The 21,505-nt window shown below is 38.4% G+C and overlaps 1 pseudogene; it reads right to left on the bottom strand.

The window, feature by feature from the left end:
* LOC113925864 overlaps positions 1 to 17,637 on the bottom strand; it is a 30,570-nt pseudogene extending 12,933 nt beyond the window's left edge.
* Between the last annotated feature and the right edge of the window lie 3,868 nt (positions 17,638 to 21,505).

The raw sequence follows: 21,505 nt of genomic DNA, 5'->3' as shown, positions 1-21,505 counted from the left end.
CAGTCAGTATATTCTCCCATCCTACATTTTGACTGTAAATTTAAATTGAATTCACCCCAAATCCCAAGAATTCGTAGAGAAAACCATGATTCAGGGAGAGATAGTTTAGGGTACAAGAATTAAATATTATCTGGGAGGGGGACATAAAGAAAGAGCTCATTATTACGTACAGGACAAAACATCTCAAGGCAAGAATACCAAGTGCCCTTGGTTGTCTTGGAAGTTATCAATTCTTAAAGCTTCTAGAAGATTTGACATAAATATGACAAGGGAGTAAAGGATTTCCATTTTAATAGGTTGTTAAGTACGGTTAATAGTAACTCATGCTACCAGCTCTTCCTTCATCTCTCCCCCCCCCGCCGCCCTTGGGTTTCTAATCAGGACCACATATAAAAATTGGTGCTAGTTCCTCTCTCCTTCCCTTCCTTTCCTCCTTCTGTAAACACTTATTGAGTACCTACTGGCTCCAGGACTTTTGGCTAGGTACTCAGAATAAAGGGAAGGGAAAAGCAGAGTCAAAGGTATAAGTGACTTAAATGTGAAAAATTCTAAAACTACAAAAATAAAATAGAGTTGTCTATCTCCCCACCTTTTGTATTTGGGAACTACTTCCTCAACAAGCAACCATTAAAAAAGCCTACCTCAAAACCAAGAACTTCCATAGAGCAATGTAATAACAACAAGAATCTCTAGTTACTGATACACCTATATGCATGTATCGACACAACCAACAAGGTGGGTTCAATGACTGTTCATTTGATAGGTGAGAAAGATGAGATGTAGGGGCTCCTGGGTGGCCCAGATGGTTAAGCTTCTGCCTTCGGCTCATGTCATGATCCCGGGGTCCTGGGATCGAGTCCCACATCGGGTCCCTGCTCAGCGGGGAATCTGCTTCTCCCTCTGCGCCTCCCCCTGCTCATGCTCTCTCTCTCTGTATCTCTCTGTCCCAAATGAATAAAGAAGAAAAAAATCTTAAAAAAAAAAAGAAATATGAGATATACAGATACTAAGTAACTTTCTCAAAGTCACATAACTGGTATGCAACAAACACCATAAACAAGGTTAAAAGACAAGCATCAAATTGACAAAAGATATTTGTAAATTGTTTAACAGAAAGAGATTAATTTTCCAGATTATGCAAAGAACGCCTGTAATTCAATAAGAAAAAGATTGGCCAATTTAAAGACGCACAAAGCAATTTAAAGGCAAGGAAATGCAAATATCTGCTATGCATGGGAAAATATGCTCCATTTCATTGGTTAGTGGGAAACTGTAAATGCAGCCAGTAGTCGGATGCCAATTTCTATCTATCATGTAGGCACAAATTAATCTTGCAACATCGGGCCTTTGTAAAGATATGTCAAAGGCAGTACTTTCATACACTGTCTAGTGGTAGTACTAGGTGGAAAAGCAACTTTGGTTGCGTCTGGAAAAAATGCAAACAAGCTTACTCTAATATTTAGCAATTCTGTTCCAGGGAATATACATCTAGTGCTGGGCTAGAAAATGCCAATGGTTTGCTGGTAAATGTTTCACTGGCTTTCTGTCTAGGAGATGGAGAGTTTGGTTTGTAGGCTTGCCGTTTTTCATGGCGTAAATGCTCTCATCGTCATATTCAAGCTACCAATGTAACATCACTGCAGGCAGAGCAGGAAAGGGATGTACTCTCTTCTGCTCTCATGGGTCACCTGAGTGTCCCATGTGTCTAGCTTCCCACTGTGAGACATTCTGGCACGTGAGCACAAAAGACACTACCATCATGAAGATTGATGGTAGTGCTAAAAATGTAAAGCAAACTAAATATCAATCAATAGAAGAATGAGTTTATAAACCATGTTAAGTTACAGGAAAGTCATACTTCAGTTAAAAGTGATGAACTATTTCTGCATATATTCCTATAGAACTGTACACATATTGATAAGTTCTCAAAACATAATGTGAAATGATACACACAAATTACATGACGATGTTATATCATTCTGTAATATAAAACACATACAATAAGCATAGATAATTTATATTATATATGGAATGAGAGGCTACACACCAAAATAGAAAAATGGAATGGAAGCCTATATTTCAAAATTATACATGCCTTTGGGTGGGGGGCAAATAATGATATAGAGATAAGATGTGATGATGAATAAAAGCTGTACTAGTACTATTTGTAATATTACTTCTTCTCTCATGGTATTACTCACCTCTTTGAACTTGTGTGGAAAATCTCTAAAAAGTTTCCTATTTCTTTCATCTATGACTTTGTTAGTTGAAGATGTATTATTCTTAATAGCAGCTTTTCTGGAACCAAAGTAACATTATCAGATTAAATACACACACCAATTGTACATATTTCTCAATTTAAGAAATAGTAAAATGTTTATTCAGGCGTGCTCAACATGAAGGAATATGGTAATTCAGCTGACTGGTTTAGCAGCTGTCAGGCATAAAATTTCATTGCTTTTTGGTAAAGGACGATTTCAAAAAACAATACGGGAGTTGTTCATGTATCGGGAGGTATATTAACTATGCAACATTTGAGATAAAGATCAATGATTGTTAAATATATTTTATGTACACAGGACCACAGGACCCAGGGGTGACATGAAGATATATAACAGAGTCCTTCAGAAACTGCCGATCTCCACCACTTGGACTATAGGCAGCAAAACAGAAGTAGCCTCTAAGTGGCAAATTCCACGTGCTTTGTTATAGGATGTATGCCTCTTCCAATAAAACCGCAGGCAAAGTAAGGAAGAGATGAGAAATGGCATGGAGAAATGATGGCTCATGACAGCCATGGGAGACATGTCTGCAGCTGAGAGACAGCTCTGTAAAACCCAGCAAACCGGGCCGTTTAGCACAAGGGCAAATGATCCTCCATGTCACAGCGGCTCTGGAAGCTCTCAGACGTACAAAATTGATTCACGTGTTTGTTCCTTGTTTACTTGTTTCACTTAGCGCAGCACACTAACCAATGTTTTTAATGTTGCCCTCGAATCATCAAGAAAATGAGAATTTCTTTTTTCCCCCAGTATGCTCAGAGATGCAAGATTTAGACATATCCTTTTGAAATCTTGACTTACTATGGAGCACTCTCCGAAAAAGCCAGGGAAATGAGACATCATCTTATTTTAAAAGAGGGTTCATATTTAAACATAGTTTATGCCGTCCTGAGACCTTCCCGAGAAGCAGGCATTTTCTAAAACAAGTGATGTTACGTTGTCCCACAAAATTTCACTTTTTTCAAAGAATTTTCATCTTAGTCTTGTAGTACTCTTTTCAGGTAGGAGATGCTGGGAGGATCAGCCCCCAAGTGATGAAATGCTGGGAGGCCATAACAATCTTGAAATGACTTGCCTGATGTCTACACAGAAAGTCACTGCAAGGGCACCTGGGTGGCTCAGTTGGTTAAGCGACTGCCTTCCACTCAGGTCATGATCCTGGAGTCTCGGGATCGAGTCCCGCATCAGGCTCCCTGCTCAGCAGGGAGTCTGCTTCTCGCTCTGACCCTCTTCCCTCTCGTGCTTTCTATCTCTCATTCTCTCTCTCTCTCAAATAAATAAATAAAATCTTAAAAAAAAAAAAAAGAAAGTCACTGCAAGATCCAGAAGTGAAGTCCACGTTTCCTGAAGACTAGCCTCCTTTCTTCTTTCTACACTCTAAGCCAAAAGGCAACAAAACTATGCAGACTTCTTTTAGGGGAGGAAGTCTGTTTGATCAAGTCTGAAAAAATGTGTTAACAGGGTTTCCCTTTATGCCAATATTTGGGAAGTTGACGCTACTATAGAGAGCTCACAAGAGGAAGATGCTCACAGGTCGGTGAGAGGACTCTTTTTCTCTGGAAAAACTGAGAAGTCGTCATGACATGGATACGATATCCCGAGAAAATGCTTAAAAATCTCCAATGTGGTTAATCATTCAGCCCTTAGAGAGTCAAAATGTGACGGGTATACCATATAAAGAAAGAAATGGACTCTAGGAAGCATACGATTGGAAATGTCCTTCTTGAGAAGCATGGTGGAAGTAGGGTAGGATTGCTAGATTCCTAAATGGACAGCTGGGACATATATTTTAGAATTATTCCTTGCTTGTCTGAAATTCAAATGTATCTGCTATTGGGGAAGGATTGCCAGAGAAAATACAGGACTCTCAAATAGAACAGTTGGGACATTTACTTTGAAATTATTCCTTGTTTATCTAAAATTCAAATTTATCCAGGCATCTCCTACTGTTATTTGCCAAATCTGGCTATCTTAAGTTAGGGACTTACCCCTCTCCCTGCATCAACGATAACACTGGTATGCTTAATTGGCAAAACAAAGAGGTTTGAGGGAGAAATCCCTGTCGTCCCCTGATGAAAGATGGTAGGAAAGACAAAACCATCTGTGTCTTCTTCTTCATCCTTGATGTAGAAAGTTCTTATGCCAACCGAGTTCTAGAAAACATTGGCTTTTGCTTGCTCTATGTTTCTTCCCTGCTCTGATATGTCAGAATTTCTCTCTGCTAATCATTCTACCTTTAATGAAATAATCTGTTCTTTCTGGATGCCCGAGAAACTTGCACAGCCTTGCAAAACAGTGAAAGGTTTCAAAATTGTGAGATTGTCATTTGCTTTTCTTAGCAGAACAATAACAGCCATTCTGTCTTCCATAATACATGTGTAAATTTGCATTTATATATAAAGTAGTATATATATTTATATTTATGTATTCATATATCCTTTACTCAAAATTATGCTTTCAATATAAATTAGGAAAATGTTCATCTTGGGGCATACATTTACTCAGCAGCTACTATATGGCCCACATTGGTGAGGTTTGGGGCCTGGAATTAACATAGGCACGTTGCCTGCCATCATAGAGTTTATAGTCTCCTGGAGTGGGGTCGGACAATTTACAAACTTTAATGTGTGATTAATAAGATGATGGAGGAGTCCAAGATGTTTTTGGTTCAAAAGCCATTTGGACCTTCCACATGATTAAGATACATTTTTCAAGGATTTATTTTGCCTAGGAGTTAATGAGCTTTTAAACATTCATCCTTTGTGCCTCTAGGAAGAATTCTCCAATACAGGACAGCAGGAATTCGAAGTACAAGATATCGTACAGTCATACGGAGGTCCTATCTGGGTGCTTTTTGTTTGAACTGAAAACCATCTATTAGATTATTAATGAAATTATTTTTTTTAAGATTTTATTTATTTATTTGTCAGAGAGAGAGAGAGCATAAGCCGGGGGAGTGGCAAGCAGAGGGAGAAGCAGGTTCTCTGGTGAGCAGAGAGCCCCATGTGGGACTCTATCCCAGGACTCTGGGATCATGACCTGAGCTGAAGGCATATGCTTAATTGACTGAGCCACCCAGGTGTCCCTATTAATAAAATTATTTTAGGAATTAAGACAAATATAGTGGCAAATTATTTTCTTCTTTGTAATTTAACAAAAGGAAAACAAAGCCAGAAATGAAAATTCAGTTAAGATTTTGAAGAAAGCAATTTTGTTAACAACCCCTAGTTAAGCTATGGGGCTCCAGTGGTGAAGCGTGTGTATCCATGTGTGTCTTAGTGGGATAAAGAGATGCTTGAAAATTATAGGATGCTCATGGTATTTAGCTCATGGTACTGCTTCGTAGGTTTGATCTTGCATGCAGATGGTCCTCCATCACAACACAGTGATCCCTTACAGTGGAGAAGGAAGTAAGATTAAGGAAATGGTATCTTGGCACTAGAGTTAAGTAAAATATATCTGTAACCAAAGTTCTGAATCGCGTTTGGTATATTCATGAGAAATTCGTTGGGAGTCCAGCTCACATTAGCATGTATAACTTTGAATCATTCTATCCAAGAATCCCTTTTTTTTAATCAATAAGACAAGAGTTTGCCTGTGATTGCAGAAAGACTGAGTCACATTACTGAGTATACCTCCAATAGCTCCCTCCTCGTTGATCTGCTGAAAAGAAACCAGAGGTCTGTGCGACTCACCATATTCAGAAATATGGAATGAAGGCTGTAGCTTAGTTTTCATGTGACCTTGTTAGGCTGAAACTATTTTAGCTCCTTTCCAATTATTATAAAGAGTTATGGTGTCATTTCTGTACTAGAACCTTATAAAATGTGAAAATACCATTATAATAACAAAATGGATTTCTTTATTCCTTTTCCTAAACACACCATTCCAACAACAGACCAATATTATCTATGTGTGGCAGCTTTTAACTGCAAAAGTTGAGGAAGATCTGATTAACTGGAAAAAAATGTTTTAGTATTTCTTATCTGAAAACTAGTAAAATCCTTTGATACACACACGCACATGGGCACATGCACACGCACACACATACACATTGCTTAATTAAAAAAGGCTCATTACAGGAAATCACATTCTGCAGCAATGAAAAAGAACTTATTTCTGAGTGTAAATATTAGAAAGTATTCCATGAGGGCAGGCAGTTTTTGTCCATTTTGATCACTGCTAATACCCCAACATGTAGAACAGTGACTAGCCCGTAAAAGGCACTCAATAAATACTTGTTGAAAGAAAATAAAAAATGTACTTGAGAAAAGGAAATGGAGGGTAAGTGGTTTTTCCTTCCTTCCCACCCTTTTCCTCTTTTTCATCTGTGTATTCAGTAAGTATTAATTGACTATAGGAATTAAAATCCTAGCTCTAGGGATGTAACAGTGAGGTAGACAAAGATCATCTCTGGCTTCTAGAACACCAACTAGTTTAAATCACTTTTTAAAAAAAGATTTTATTTATTTATTTGAGAGAGAGAGAGAGTGGGGATGCACTGGGGGGGGGGAGAGGGAGAAAGAATCTGAAGCAGACTCCACACTGAGCGTGGAGCCCAATGGGGGGCTCGATCCCATGACCCCAAGATCATGACCCTGAGATCATGACCTGAGCTGAAACCAAGAGTCAGACACTTAACTGACTGAGCCACCCAGGTGCCCCATAAATCATTTTGTTTATTAGATGGTTCCATGTCTATAAGATTTATGTATCTGGCATGTTGGAGATAAGAAGATTGAGGGCACATACATATGTCCTAGCACATGAGTAGAGTGTCTGCTTTAAGCGCTATTCAATGGGTACTGCCAGCAACCACTGTGTGGACAAGAACCAAGGAAATATGTAAGATTATCCAGGGTTATTAATTAAATATAATTTGCTGCAATCAGTGAACAAAAGAGTGTTTTCATAGTTGCAAAGATATTATAATAACTTCATTACATGGAACTTTTAATGCTTCCCAATGGAATTCATTGTCCTTAACTCTTAATTGTTTTCTTGTTGTATTCAAGTCAGTTCTCATTTTGACCTCAATGCATCTGTCAAATCTCCTTTTCCTCTCCTCAAATTATAGGCCCTGTATCCCCAGAAGGTTCTATTAATTGTTCCCTGAAAATACTTTGCTAAATCTGCTTAAGTTTTATTGTATAACAATTGTATGCAAAAGAATATATATAACATATGTGTGTCTGTTTTGAAGTATAGCAATAACATGAACACTATGATTCTCCTTCTCCCCCCCAACTTTGGGCCAGGGCATTACCACTGTGTCCACCTGTGTTATGTTTTTTCATTCTTGCTTCTCAAGCTTTGGCTCATGTCCTCTGCCCCTGCCTGGAATGCCTCCGGTGCTCCTCCATGTCCCTTCAAAACTTTGGTCAGGTCCTATCTCCTGCATTATGCTTTTCTTCACTGCAGCCCATAATTTCCCTTTTCCTGAGTTCTCACAGCCCCGGTGAGGTCATACTGATCATTGGCCATTTCAATAATGCTGCCTTTGTCATATGGTGCCTCCTCTGTGCTTTGCCTGTCAACTTGATGGCAAGAGCACCACAGGTAAGGACATCCCCCGTGATGCCCTTACACTGATTACACTTAATAGATGCTTAAGAGTTGCCACTACCCTAGAAAATTCTGTTGTCAAGATGATGATGAAGTGGATAGAACAATGAATGGGATCTCAAAACCTGTGCTTAATTCTGGATCTCTGATTCTTACTAGATGTGACCTTGGGCAGTGTAATTAATTTCTTTGATAATTTCTTAATTATACACACACACATGCACACATCATTTCATAGGGTTGTTGTGAAAATTATAAAAGATGTCTGAAAATCCTGCAGGTATGTGCATATGTATATATGTATGGATACATATATATGTATGAGTGTGTGTGTGTGTGTGTGTGTGTGTGTGTGGTTTTTAATGCTTGCTTATCTTAGGTGATATACCCAAGGAAGTCAAATATATTATTACTTAGCAGTATATTCAAGATTTTATTAGCAACAGAGAGAAATACTTGCTGTGACATATGGAATGGCCTTGAGCTCCTGGGTTCAATCGTATAATTTTTGAACTATGAATTAGATCTCATATTTCCTTCATCACCTTGGGGAGCTAGGGATCTCCACTTCAGTTTAATTGAACCACATAATTTAAATAATTAATAAGTTGAGCAAACTGAATAGGAGGCCTGGTTCAGACGGTTGCAGTTTTCAATCAGGCAACCAAAAACAACAGGGACAGAATTTTAAGGAAGCATTGAGATTAAGCACCAATTAAGAGAAACACCATCTAAAGATAGATGACTCCCACACATTACATTTATTATACAGAATGCCATTGCATTAAAAAATAAAATTTATTTTAAAACATCTGAAACAGAGAGTGTGTTTACCTACCCACAAGTGATCCTTAATATCATTCAACGATTTTCATTGGCATTTCAGAATCTTTGAGCTGAAACGGACTACAGATTCTTACTCATTGCATCAGTTTTCAGATGAGGAAATCGAGACCCAGACAGTTTCTGTCATTGATCTGATTAGTGCTGGATCTCAGCTCTCCTAAATCTGAGCCCTGGGTCCTTTTCATAAGATTCTGCTGCCTTAAAATATTATTTTTTTTTAGTATAGTGATTTTCAGGTTTTTTGAAGTCATAGGCTCTCTTTTGCAGATAACCAATGTGTGAAGCAACTAAAATGAACTTGCTGTACTGAGTGAGGTTCCACGAGTTAGAGCCTCTCACACCCTCTTCTCCTGCAGCTTATGGCAACCAAGACACTTCCACAAAACCCACGTAACCATGTAACCACCTAACTTTCATAACCACGTAAAAGCTATAGTCTTTCTTTTAATAGTAGCAGATGTGTATGCATATATTCAAGGACATATTGAAGTTTAGGGTTAATGGATAAAGATGATTTTTTTTTCAATATCTGGGTAAATTTGGTCACTAAGAACATGAAAATTATTGACTGAAAACTAGATACGGCGAATCCGACCTTGTATGCCCTTTCTCCATACATTTATGTCAGTGCATCTCTCTTGTAATTTAAACACTTCTAATGTTGGATTCTTGCGAGCTATGGCAAATTGGGTCCACATTAGCAATATTTCCAAACAGCAACTGAAACTTTGAAGGAGTATCTACAGTAACTGACAGGCTGGAAGGCTTATTTAATCTTCATTATACATTGCTACCATGGCCTGACCACAAAATAAATTGTAGCATTTTTATGCAGTTGAAAGTGTACCATTTACTTGCTGCTTGACAGAGCCATTTCTTGATGGGCTGCACCTCTGTGTTATCATGTCAGCTCCATCTTATTTGTATCTGAAGCTATTGGGAGTTGGAAGTCAACAAAGTAAGTTACACACTCTCAGGGTGGACCAGCTATGCATAAAGATCTAGTCATTACAGTTCTCTGAGTTGAAGACTTGTACCCAGGTGCCGGGTAAAATGACAGAAGAAAGACAGTGTTACGAGAAGACAATGTTGCTATGTTAGTCTGTCATTGTTATTTCTCCTTTTATGTCTCTTTCAAATCTTTCTTCTGTTAAATAATCAAATCTTTACTTGGGATTCTATATCATGTTAACTGACAGCTTTATGCTGTAATGTAGGAAAAACTAAAAACAACATGGCCATTTTAGAGGACAGAGGATGAAAATTACTCACACAATATATGGTTTTCAATTTACTTTTTCAATTTTGGAAAGCAGTGAGGAGTCATGTTTTTATTCCTTCATTAAAAAAACATTTACTGAGTACCAAGGATGTACCATCTACTGAACTAAGCCTTGGAGGTTTAAAGATATATTTAGTGTGAGCCTATGGTAGAGAGGAGGAAGCACACATAATTAAAATACTTGCAATTTATCACAACTGGCGCTGTTGCAGAACAGAAAGGACTTCCGGAACCTCAGTGTGGTCTTGGGAAGAGAGATAGTTTCAGAGAGAAGCTGATGTTTGAATAGGGTCCTTAAATGTGAGAAAGACCAAAGCCATGGTCAACATTCAAGGCTGGGAAGGAAGTAGCATGCTGAGGGCTTGCAAAGTCCTCTAGGAGCAGCACTGTGACTTGATAAAGGGGTTGAGGACACCTCCAAAGTGAATAGAAGCCGCACACATACCGACATGTTTGGGGTTACAGAGTCAGGATCTAGATGTAGGTCTAGGGGGTGGAATAAATGGCCTGATATAATAAAAGTTATTGGAAGCAATGCAAGTGTCCATCAATGGGTGAATGGGTAAACAAAGTGTGGCATATACATACAATGGACTATTCTTCAGCCTTAAAAAGGAAGGAAATTCTAATCCATGTCTTTTTTTTTTTAAGATTTTGCTTATTTATTTGACAGAGAGAGAGAAAGTGAGCACAAGGAGGCAAAGCAGTAAGCAGAAGGAGAGGGAGAAGAAGATTTCCCACTGAGCAGAGAGTCCGATGCTGGGCTCCATCCCAGGACCCTGGGATCATGACCTGAGCTGAAGGCAGACACTTAACCAAATGAGTCACCCAGGTGCCACAATTCTAATCCATGTTACAGCATGGATCAACCATGAGGACATTATGTTAAGAGAAATAGGCCCATCACAAAAGGACAAATATTGTATGATTCCACTTATATGAGGTACTTAGAGTAGTTAAATTCATACACAGAAGGTAGAATGGTGGTTTTAAGGGGCTGGTGGGAGCAGGTAGTGGGTAGCTGTTAAAGGGTACAGAGCTTCAGTTGGGAAAGATGAACAGGTTCTGGAGAAAGATGATGGTGATGGTAGCACAATACGAATGTACTTAATGCCAGTAAACACAACACTTAAAAATAGCTAAGATGGTCGATTTTATGTTATCTATATTTTACCATGTTAAAAAATTCCTTTGACCATTAAAACAAACTAAATTCATCACAGAGGTTAACTAGACATCAGCACATGTGAGATTTACTCTGGCGGTTTAGCTGACTGCAGGTTCAGTATGATGGTGATTAGATTGCCAGAAACAAGACAATTGTACATAAAGTTTCCTTTGTAAGCTAATTCTGGACAGTGAGGGAGGGACTATTTCTGCTGTGTCCTGCATCATGAAATCATGTCTTGTGTATTGTGTTCAGTTTGAAATCTTATATTTTAAGAAGGATTTCAGGAATGGGAGGGTTTTTTCAGTTTTTAGCTTTTAGTTTTAATTTTATTTTTAAGAGAAGAGCAACCACGGTTGGTTAAAGGCCTGAAAACCATGACACTTTGGGAAGAGTTGAAGAACAAATACCATTTAGGCTAGAAAATGGAAGCTTGGGAAGTTATGTGATTGTTTTAGAAAATATATAGCATTCATTCATTCACTTCACAAGCATTTCTTTTTTTTTAAGATTTTATTTATTTTAGAGAGAGAACACAAGTGGGGGAAGGGACAGAGGGAGAGGGAGAGAGATAATCTCAAGTAGACTCCATCTTGAGCACAGAGTCTGATGCAGGGCTTGATCTCACGACCCAGAGATCACAACCTCAGCTGAAACCAAAAGTCAGAGGCTTAACCGACTGAGCCACCCAGGCGCCCATCCACAAGGATTTCTTAAGTTTCTAAGTTAAGCCAGGCACTGGGCTATGAGTTCAAGATTGAATGGGGAGTAAGATACATATTTTGTCATGAGGATGTCAAATTCTAGTGGGGAGGCAGTGAGATACACAGGAATGAGCATGAGCTTGGAAACTGCTTCTTAAAGATGTGAAGATGGTACTGTGGTGCTCAGACCAGGGAGGCCAACTCCAGAATGAGAAGGAGGGGGAGGGAGAAGCTGTCCTTCATGGACTTTAAGGATAAGTAGGGATTTGCCAGCGGAAGAAGGCAATTTCAGAACAAAGGACGATGATACTTGAGTGGCCTGGAGAAGGAAGAGAATTTAGGAAGAAGGAAGAAGAGTGCAGGCCATGACGCTAGAAAGCAAAGTGGGTTGAAGCCTGAGAGCTCCAAGGAACTGGACTGAAGCGCTGAAGCAGACAATAGCCTGATGAGTTTCATCATTGCAAAAATACCAGGGAAGGGCAGAGGCTCTCCAGAATCAGCGGAGTGTGAATCCTTGTCTCTTACAGAGGAGAGTATGAGTGTGCAACAAAAGGTGGGACAAGACCAACCAATGTACACATAGGCAGGAAGATTGTGGTTACATAGAAGACAGAGTTTTCTAGGGACGAGTTGTCTGAAAAATGGGGTAAATGCAACATGTAAGTTTGCTATTATTAGTGATGTTCAAGCAGAGACAGAAGAGTTCCTATGTGTTCTAGATGGAATTAGTAATGGTGGAGAGCATGGGTCTCAGCCTTGACAACATAGTTGCTGAGCCCCACCCCAGAACAATTAGACAGAATGTCTGGATTAGAGCCATGGTATGTACAATTTTTAAAAAGACTCAATTGTTTTTGTAATGTATGTAATTACTGAGTCACTATATTGTACAGCTGAAACTAATATAATATTGCATGTCAACTATACTTCAATAAAAAAAAAAATACCGGGTCGATTTTAATTTGGAGGCAGGGTTGAAACGCAAATCAGTAAATTATGAGTTTCATTTCTCCCTTTCAGCAATAATATAGTCATAATACAATAACCAAATAAGTCTTTTGTAAGAAAAATATCATGCTAACTTGTTTACAGTATACATTTAATAGCTTCTGATCCTAATGTGTGGGTTTGGGAGGGCAGATGTCGATGGATATGCAACATCTTGTGGAAAAGATCCCCAAAAGTTGAACCTCTCTAGCCGGTGAGCTCTGCACAGTGACTAAGTTGTGTTTCCTCCACTTGCTTTGTCTAGAGCTCCCCTTTCTGCTTTAGAAAGCATGGAATGGCTTAAGAAGTTTAGATATTTTACTTGTGGGATAAAGTTTTAAAATTTAGCCCATTTTCCATCAAGATGCAAGGAAATTTCAAATCCTTTGCTCTATCGTATCACTTCAAACATCCCTTCTGACCCTGAACTTGTCTGTCTACTGTTGAGTCTTTTGTTCAAACATGAAGTCAACAGTATAATAGGTTCTACTAAAATAAATGACTATTGATCATTTCCTGTTATGTCATCCTCTAACTGCTAGAATAGAGTGCTTTTATTCTTGTTCTATTTGATCTTTTTCTTTTATTTGAAAAAATAACAAAACAAACAGAAAGTCTTTTAAACTTTTGAAAGAGGGCATAGAAAAATAGAATCCTACTATGAGAAACCCCGCCAAACATTGATAGAATTCATTCATCTGTCAGCTATTTGTTGAGCACCAAGTAAATGCCAGGCTGAGGATTTCATGGGTGAACAAGTCCTAAGATCCTACCCTCACAGGACTTCGCTTTAAGTGGGGAGCTCCCCACAAACAGCATGTGAAGTAAGGACTATGAGAAAATGCTGAATGTGTAGCCGGTGAAGACATTTCAAAACAAATGTCATCTACAGGGACATAGGTAATAAGACTACAAAACAAACCCATATTTTCAGTTAGTCCTACAGATAATTAAAGAGGGGACTATGCTAGGGAATGGAGTGGGGACAACAGTGGGGTTCATCAGGACAGACTTCAAATCCAAGTATGCTTGTCATGAATTTTCCCCAAATAGGAAGAAGTAATTCCCTTTTGCTCTGGTGGGTGAGTTGGTCCTGGGTGGATGCAGAGTCATACCAGTGCACAGCACCAGCTTCCTTGGGAGAGAATGAGGCTGTTCCAACATTCTTTCTTCGCCTTGGGAGGAAGCCCGCAGGAACTCTGGACCTTGTTCTCACACTGTTTCTCCGCAGTTAGGGCTCCCGTGCCTGCATCCCACAGCACGTTTCTCACCTTTTCCTATGGTTGTTCAGAGATGCTTTGTGATTTTCCAGCCCTCATTTTTATTTTGAACATGCTCTATCTAGATAGAAGGTTACGTTTATTTTCCCTGTGTTCCAAGAAGTTTATATGGACATAATTTTTATTGGTGATAAAGTCATCCTAACTATAGGCTGGAAACAATCATAATGTTTCTGTCAAACATTTTAGGATTGTGCTAGACCTCTGGCTTTCTTGCTTTAGCACACCAGGTCCTGACGTGTGGTACTGATTGGTGTTTGATATGAGACACCTGTCAAGCCTGTCTACAATGGTCATTTTCAACCTCCAGGAATATGTCAGAATGTTCAGTCTCTGTTTCAGCTCTGTGTGTTATAAGCCACTCTGCTTTTATGGCCTAGAGTTGGTACATGACTTAAATGTGCACTGTCTTCTTCACAATGGCCACCATATATGCGTGCACACACACACACACACACACTCTCTCTCTCTCTCTCTCTTTCTCACGTAGGTCATAGTCTATATGTGGAATGGTTTGCTTGACCTGTCTGTGCTTTCGTTCCCAGACATCTCAGGGCTCCTTCCATCCGAACCCTTTGCCTTTTTCCTCATTGTAGTTTGTACTTGTTCTTATCCCTGATGCTTGAAGTCCCTCCCTCCCATCCGACTGTGTCTCACACTCACCCCCTTATTTCAGCACCTCCTGGCTGCCAAGGAAAATCACTCTCCTCTGGCAGAGATGGTGGGGGCTATACTGGATAAGGCTTCAGGAAATAAAATGACATAAGCAAAAGTGTGTGTTTCCCTGATTTTAAAGACAATATCCATACAATTTCCAAATTTATAAAAGACAGATAAGGGAATTATTCTTCTTCAAAAGCAATTTTCACTTACAAAAGAATTTATCATAAAATTCTCATGTAATTTAAACACAGTTTGATTAATAAGACTTTAACTTACACGAAAATTTTCAGCAATATACTCTGCGAAATAGTACATTTCTATTATATCTTTTAAAAATCATCATCATCATCATCATCATCATCATCATTATTTAGGTTGAGTGGTAAATGAAGTCTGCTTTAACATATATAGTGTGGTTAAATCTGTATTACACTAAATAGAATGCTTGGTTATTTTTTATTGTAGAATGAATGAATTTTCTGTTCTCTCATCTAAAGTGGAAGATTCTGGGATGAAGTGGAAGATTGTATCCAGTCACTCAGAGAGTTTGGGGATAATTAATTAGAATAAACTGTCTTTTGGGATAAAAAATGATCCCCAATCAAAATGGCATATTCTTTGAGTTTCAAACAGCAGTGGTGGGGAAGTTTGTACTGATCAATCTACTTTTTTATCCAACATACTTCTTTTATTATACTCTCGCAAGACGGCTCACTATTGTTTGGCAGTGTTATGGGTACTTACCCCCCCCCCATAATATCCTTAATTACTATATACCTAAAATGTAATATTATCTGAGATTACCTGAAAGTGCTTATGAGTGACATATTTAGAATATACCTTACTGTTTTTCTTTTGAGTTGTTTCAGTTTTCCAGATCCTTCCTGATTCCTCAGAAGATGAGTCAGCTGTGACTGGCTTCTCTTTTCATGAGTGGTACAATTCAGTCATGAGCAAATAAAATGATCTGATGGTAGAATATAATCACATAAGCTCACAAAAAAATTCATTACCTATGGATAACCCATTTGAACTGGTAACCAGTATGAAATCTCAAATTGCAACCTATCTACCCTTGAGGCTAGGCTTCCAATGTACTTTCATCCTTAGATGTTAGGATTTTTTTCCCCTCTGTCTTCTCCCAGATCAAAACGCCCTTGTGAGGTAGTCAGGCTGGGATGGTACTCCTTTCGGAGATCCGAGCTGCTGGCTCCTTTCGGATGTGCACTGAGGTTCCACATCTGCCCCAGCGACATCTGCAGCTCTGTCAGCAGGGATCATCTGTCTGTTTTAACTCAGCGTCCTGGAAGCCGGAGTTGCTCAGCATTACTGTCCTCAGTTTGCTCAGTCTTTCATGAAACACCACACTGCTCCTGCTCTCCGTGGGCATCCCGTCTTGAAATAAATGCTAGCAGGAACCCACCATTAGGTAGCAGTCTTGTTTGTCCTGCCTTCTGTTCACACTACAACGGGCAAAACCCAGGACAACTTCCCCCTGTTGGTTTTCTTTTTAGTTAGAAAAGGAAATGTGGAGAATCTGATCTAACTCCGTAATATCTTCCCCCTAATCACTGCCAGAATTTGCTTCTGTTTCCACGGCACTCAGCCAAGCCATTGCTTTGGAGTCAAGTTACTGTTACTTCTGCCCTCTCTCAAGAGAAACCAGAGTTTAGAATATCTTGATCTTTGATTTGTGATTTTAAAATCCTTTGCTGATTGGACAAGGTGTTTTGTTTGTAAGATAGTGACCACTTAGACAGACCATCAGAAAAATATAAACAGTGCAGAAGAGAGAGCAGCATTTAAAAGGAATACAAGTGTATACATTTCTCTATGGTTGTATTATCGTGTTTCCCCCGTGTCTTTCTCAATGCACGGCCCTCTCTTTAGTTAACTGGAAAAATCTTGTCCATTAAAGATCAGCTTTGTTTTGTTCCTGTCCCTTAAACTATGTGCACACATCTTTTCATCCTTTCCTGAAGCATGAAAGTGACAAACTCATTTTCCTAGGTACCGTTAACCCTTCTAACTATTAACTGATCCCCATGTTGGAATCATCTTTGCATTAGTTATTTATGAAGAGCCGACAGCATGCCATGCATTTGCAAGAGAGCTGGGGACCAATGTGAACAAGTCAGCTTGGTCCTACTCTCATGGAGATCCTAGTTTTGCTCAGCACATTACTCTCCCGACATCACCCACCCTATACCTAACATTTCCATTTCTACTTCTTTTTTAAGTCCTCTTTTGTTTTAAATGTTTTCCCATTTAAATTTAAAAAAAGGGTTTTTTGTGTTTTTTTTGTTTTTTTTGTTTTTGGTCTTATTTCTAATGCCCTAGTTCCCTCTTCTTTTCTTCCTCTCTGCTCACTCTATTCTCCTTCAGTGGTTTTCAGAAACTTGCCTAATCCGGTGCTAGATATTTTTTGGTGAAGCTTGCCCACTCCAAAGAATCAAAAAAGGAGCCTGTTGCAGTGTCAATTCCTGAGTCCATCTTTGGAAGTTTCTGGTACAATATGTCTGGGCTGGGACCAGGTAGTCTGTAATTTTAATAAACCACATAGATGACTCTGAACATCAGGCAAATTAGGTCACTCTGGGCTGCGTGACTTGTAACTCTGATGTTTCCCCATCTGTCTCCTCTACCTAATGTGGATACTCCCTACATTACACTCTTCCAGTCTTGCTCTCTTCTTTCCCGCTTTCTTCCAAAGAGACCACCTAGAAATCACCCAGATAAGTAAGGCCCCTGTTTCATGATCCAATCTCTGATCCATATCCAGAACCCGAATCTTTCTTATTATTGTGTTTCCCAGACTTCGCTTCTGCTTTTTCATCAACCTAGTGGATATTTCCTCCATCTTCCCTGTTGCTCAAATTCAACATGTCTGAGTGAATTCAGTAATTGAACTTCATTGTCAGACTGGCTTTTCTTAGGACTCTGGTTTCTATTCATGCCTCTCATTTTGTCATTCACCTGGATTTCAAATCTCAGAGTCACTCTTGAGTCCTACCTCTTTTCTATCCCATGTCCAATGGGACACTCTCCTGTCAATTCTCTCTGCATAATGTCTCTTGTATTTCTCTCTCTCTCTCTTTCTACTTGACTGCAATTGTCTCTGTTAAGGTCATTTTGACTTCATATCACAACTGCTGCCATTGTTGTCTGCCTCATCTCCCGAATTTCAGACCTTCTCCAGAGATTCAAATTTATCCCACACTATCTTAATGCTCCATTTCACCAGGATGCCAACATTCTAATTTAAAAGGAGAAAACTCTCTGTCAAGGGGATACCTGTGCTGTGGTCAGCTGATTTGCTTCTCGAAGGCAAGATAATGGGAAGCCAAATTGTAATCAGAAGGATGATTGGTGTATATGGCATCAGAACAGGGGAATTAATTATAGAATTGAGCTGTCTAATGATATGAAGAGAAGTTAGCTGGATACATTGACCTCCATAAGAAAGATAAATGTATTACTTAGACTAGCTATATCATGTCCGTGCACCAGAACACCCTCTTGCAGGATAGTGCTTGGATTGATACTGCTAGCATTACCTCTCTATGCCTCCAGGGCTGATCCCTTACAAACTGCCCCTGGAGACATTAGCACATCCTTTTAGTTACCATCAAACTAGGTGGCCTGGGAGCCATCCCCTCATTTATAGCTACCTTTACATATCTTTTCTCTGACCCACTACACATTGATTATAAACTTAATTCCTGAGTGGTGGCCTGATGCTCCTTATTCCCAAGTTCTTGGAGGAAAATAGTATCCCAGTAGCCATCATTTATAAAGAATAGTAATATAATAAGATTAATAAAAATAGGAAGGAATTACCCACAATCTCACACCCTTTAATGATCATTTTAACATTTTTGTACATCTCTTTCTATCTTAACATGCATTTTGTGTCATTATAATTATAGTACACTATCCATAGATGATGCTTTTCTCTCCATTCCAGGCTTTCCAATGGAATACAGTAAAAAACTGAAAGCAAAAGCTGAGAGGCTAGAAAAGATTCAGAAAACAAAAGCTGAGAAATAGGAAGGTTGATAAGGGCAGGTATAATGAGATAGTAAACCAGAGAATAAAGAATAAATTTTGAGTGAGAGATGTGACAGAAGAGGTTGGCAAATCCTTTCTACAAAACTAATGATAAAACTGAACAGAATAGTCAAAAACATTTCGGGCTCTAAAAATTGACCACAAGTAAATAATAAATTGAGACACATTTATTGACAGATAAACTTCTGAATTTCAGGTATGAACAGTAAAAGTCTGTGGTGTTCTTGTCCAGGGAGGTTGCCTTGCCCAACACTACCCCACCTCTACAAGGACGAAAACCAGCAGCTCTACTGTGGGGGCTGATTTGATTTAGAGTGGAGGGGGAAAAAAATCCACACTCAGAGGCATTGCCAGTAAAAGTAACAATCTTGTAAACATATGAATAGGGCAGATCTAAGGTTGCAACCCTGGTCGAGGGAGCAGCGGACTAATAGACTGTCCAGAAATTTAACAGGGAGATCTCTAAAACTCAATGAGCCATGTGGTAGATAAGGTCTTCTTACCTCCTGGCTGACTGGGAGGCTGCATTCATGTGCAGGAGTGACCAGAGAGAGGACTTGCTTTCCAAACACTGACTGGAAGGCTATATGCATGCTTAGGGAAGATGTGAGAGGGCCTGGCAGAAAGCAGAAGCCATCAGACTTGAAAATGCCTGAACTTCAAATGTGTTTCCAAACCACGCATGGATACATCTGCATAGGGTTGAACCTAATTGGCGTCAGATATTTGAGCACAGTCTTTAACCAATCATTAGCTGACTACTAAGCCATGCAGACACATAGGCAAACTCTAGAAAGTCAGACTAGGATGTAAAAATAAGATTATAAAAAATAACCAGAGATATCAGCAACTGTACATCATGGGGGTTACAGATACGGCAGATTTAGTCCAGAGAAAATTACTAAAAACAAACAAACAAAAAAAAAACAGGCAAAAAAATTCCAACAACAACAACTCTCTTACATACACACACAAAATCAGAACCCAGGCCTATTATAATACATTACCTAAAATTCTCAGTATTCTACAAAATATTATGCAATCATGCAGAGAAGCAGGAGAGTGTGACCCACACTGGGAGAAGAAAGCCAACATTATAACTTATAATGCTTATGGTAGGCCTAGATGTTGTATTTAGCAGACCAAGATGTCAAAGCCAGTTATTATAAATATGTTCTAAAGGAAATCATGTTTAAAGAATTAAAGGAAAATCTGACAATGACTCAATAAATATAAAATATCAATAAAACAGAAACTTTTAAAAAGAAACAAATGGAAAAACTAAAGTTAAAAGATATTAACTGAAATCAAAAATGCACTAAACAGATTCAACAGCAAAGTTAATACAGCAGAAGAAAGGATCACTGCTCTTGCAGATAGACCAAATTTATCCAATTTAAAGAACAGACAAGGAAAAGACAGAAGAAAAATTAACAGACCCTCAGAGATAAGTAGGACAACATCAAATTTACCAACATAATAATGGGAGTCTCAGAGGGCAAAAACAGAGAAGCAGAGAGAATATTTGAAGAAATAGGACCAAACACCCCAAATTTGATGACAAATATCCAAGAGTTCAATTAGATAATGAAGATAGACATGAACTTGCTTAACCTGATAAATGGAATCTATGAAAAACATACAGATAACATTATATTTCATCATAAAAGACTGAATGTTTTTGTCTTAAAATCAGGAACAAGACAGGACATTAATTCTCACCTTTTGTACTCAACATTGTATTGGAGGTTCTAAGACATGTAATAATAAAAAAGCAGAAAGAACAAAGAAAGGAAAGAGAGGAAAAAGAGAAAGAAGAAGGGGAGGGGAAGAGAGAAGAGAGGAAGAGAAGGAAGGTTGGAAGGAGGGTCACCCAGGTTTGAAAGGAAGAAGTAAAACAGTTTTTATTTTTTGATTGTCAGATGACATTATCTTGTATATAGAGAATCCGAAGGAATCAACAAAAATTACTAAAACTAATAAATGAATTTAGCAAAGTTACAGAATACAAGATCAAGATACCAAAATCAATTTCAAAATACCAGCAGCAAACAATCTGGAAATGAAATTAAAACAATATCATTCACAGGAGTATCAAAAAGAATAAATACTTAGGCATAAATTGAACAAAAAGAAAAAGACTTGTGCACTGAAGACTACAAAATATTATTGAGAGAATCTAAAAAGATATAAGTAAGTAGAGAAATATCCCATGTTTATGGATTGGAAAAAAATAGTGAGGATGTCAATCCTCCCCAAGTTGATCTATAGATTCCATAGAATCCTTATCAAAATCCCAGCAGATTTTTTTTGGAGAAATTGGTTATATGATCCTAAAATTTATATGGAAATGCAAAGGAATTAGAATTGCCAAGACATTTTTTGAAAAACAAGAACAAAGTCAGAGCATTTACATTGCCAAATTTAAAAATTTATTATAAAGTCACAGAATCAAGAGTGTGTGGAATTTGCATAAATATGTAAATCAAAAAGCAGAATTCAGAGTCTAGAAATGAATTGTTACATTAATAGTCATTAATATTTTATAATTAAACATTTTTATTTTGAGATCATTGCAGATTCACATGTAGTTGTAATACATAATACAGAGAGATCTCATGTATTCTTTACTCAGTTTCCCCAATGGTAACATCTTG

Source organism: Zalophus californianus, chromosome 4 (genome assembly GCF_009762305.2).
Source record: "Zalophus californianus isolate mZalCal1 chromosome 4, mZalCal1.pri.v2, whole genome shotgun sequence".
NCBI classification, from domain to species: Eukaryota; Metazoa; Chordata; class Mammalia; order Carnivora; family Otariidae; genus Zalophus; species Zalophus californianus.
This window is presented reverse-complemented; position numbering and strand designations above follow the sequence as displayed.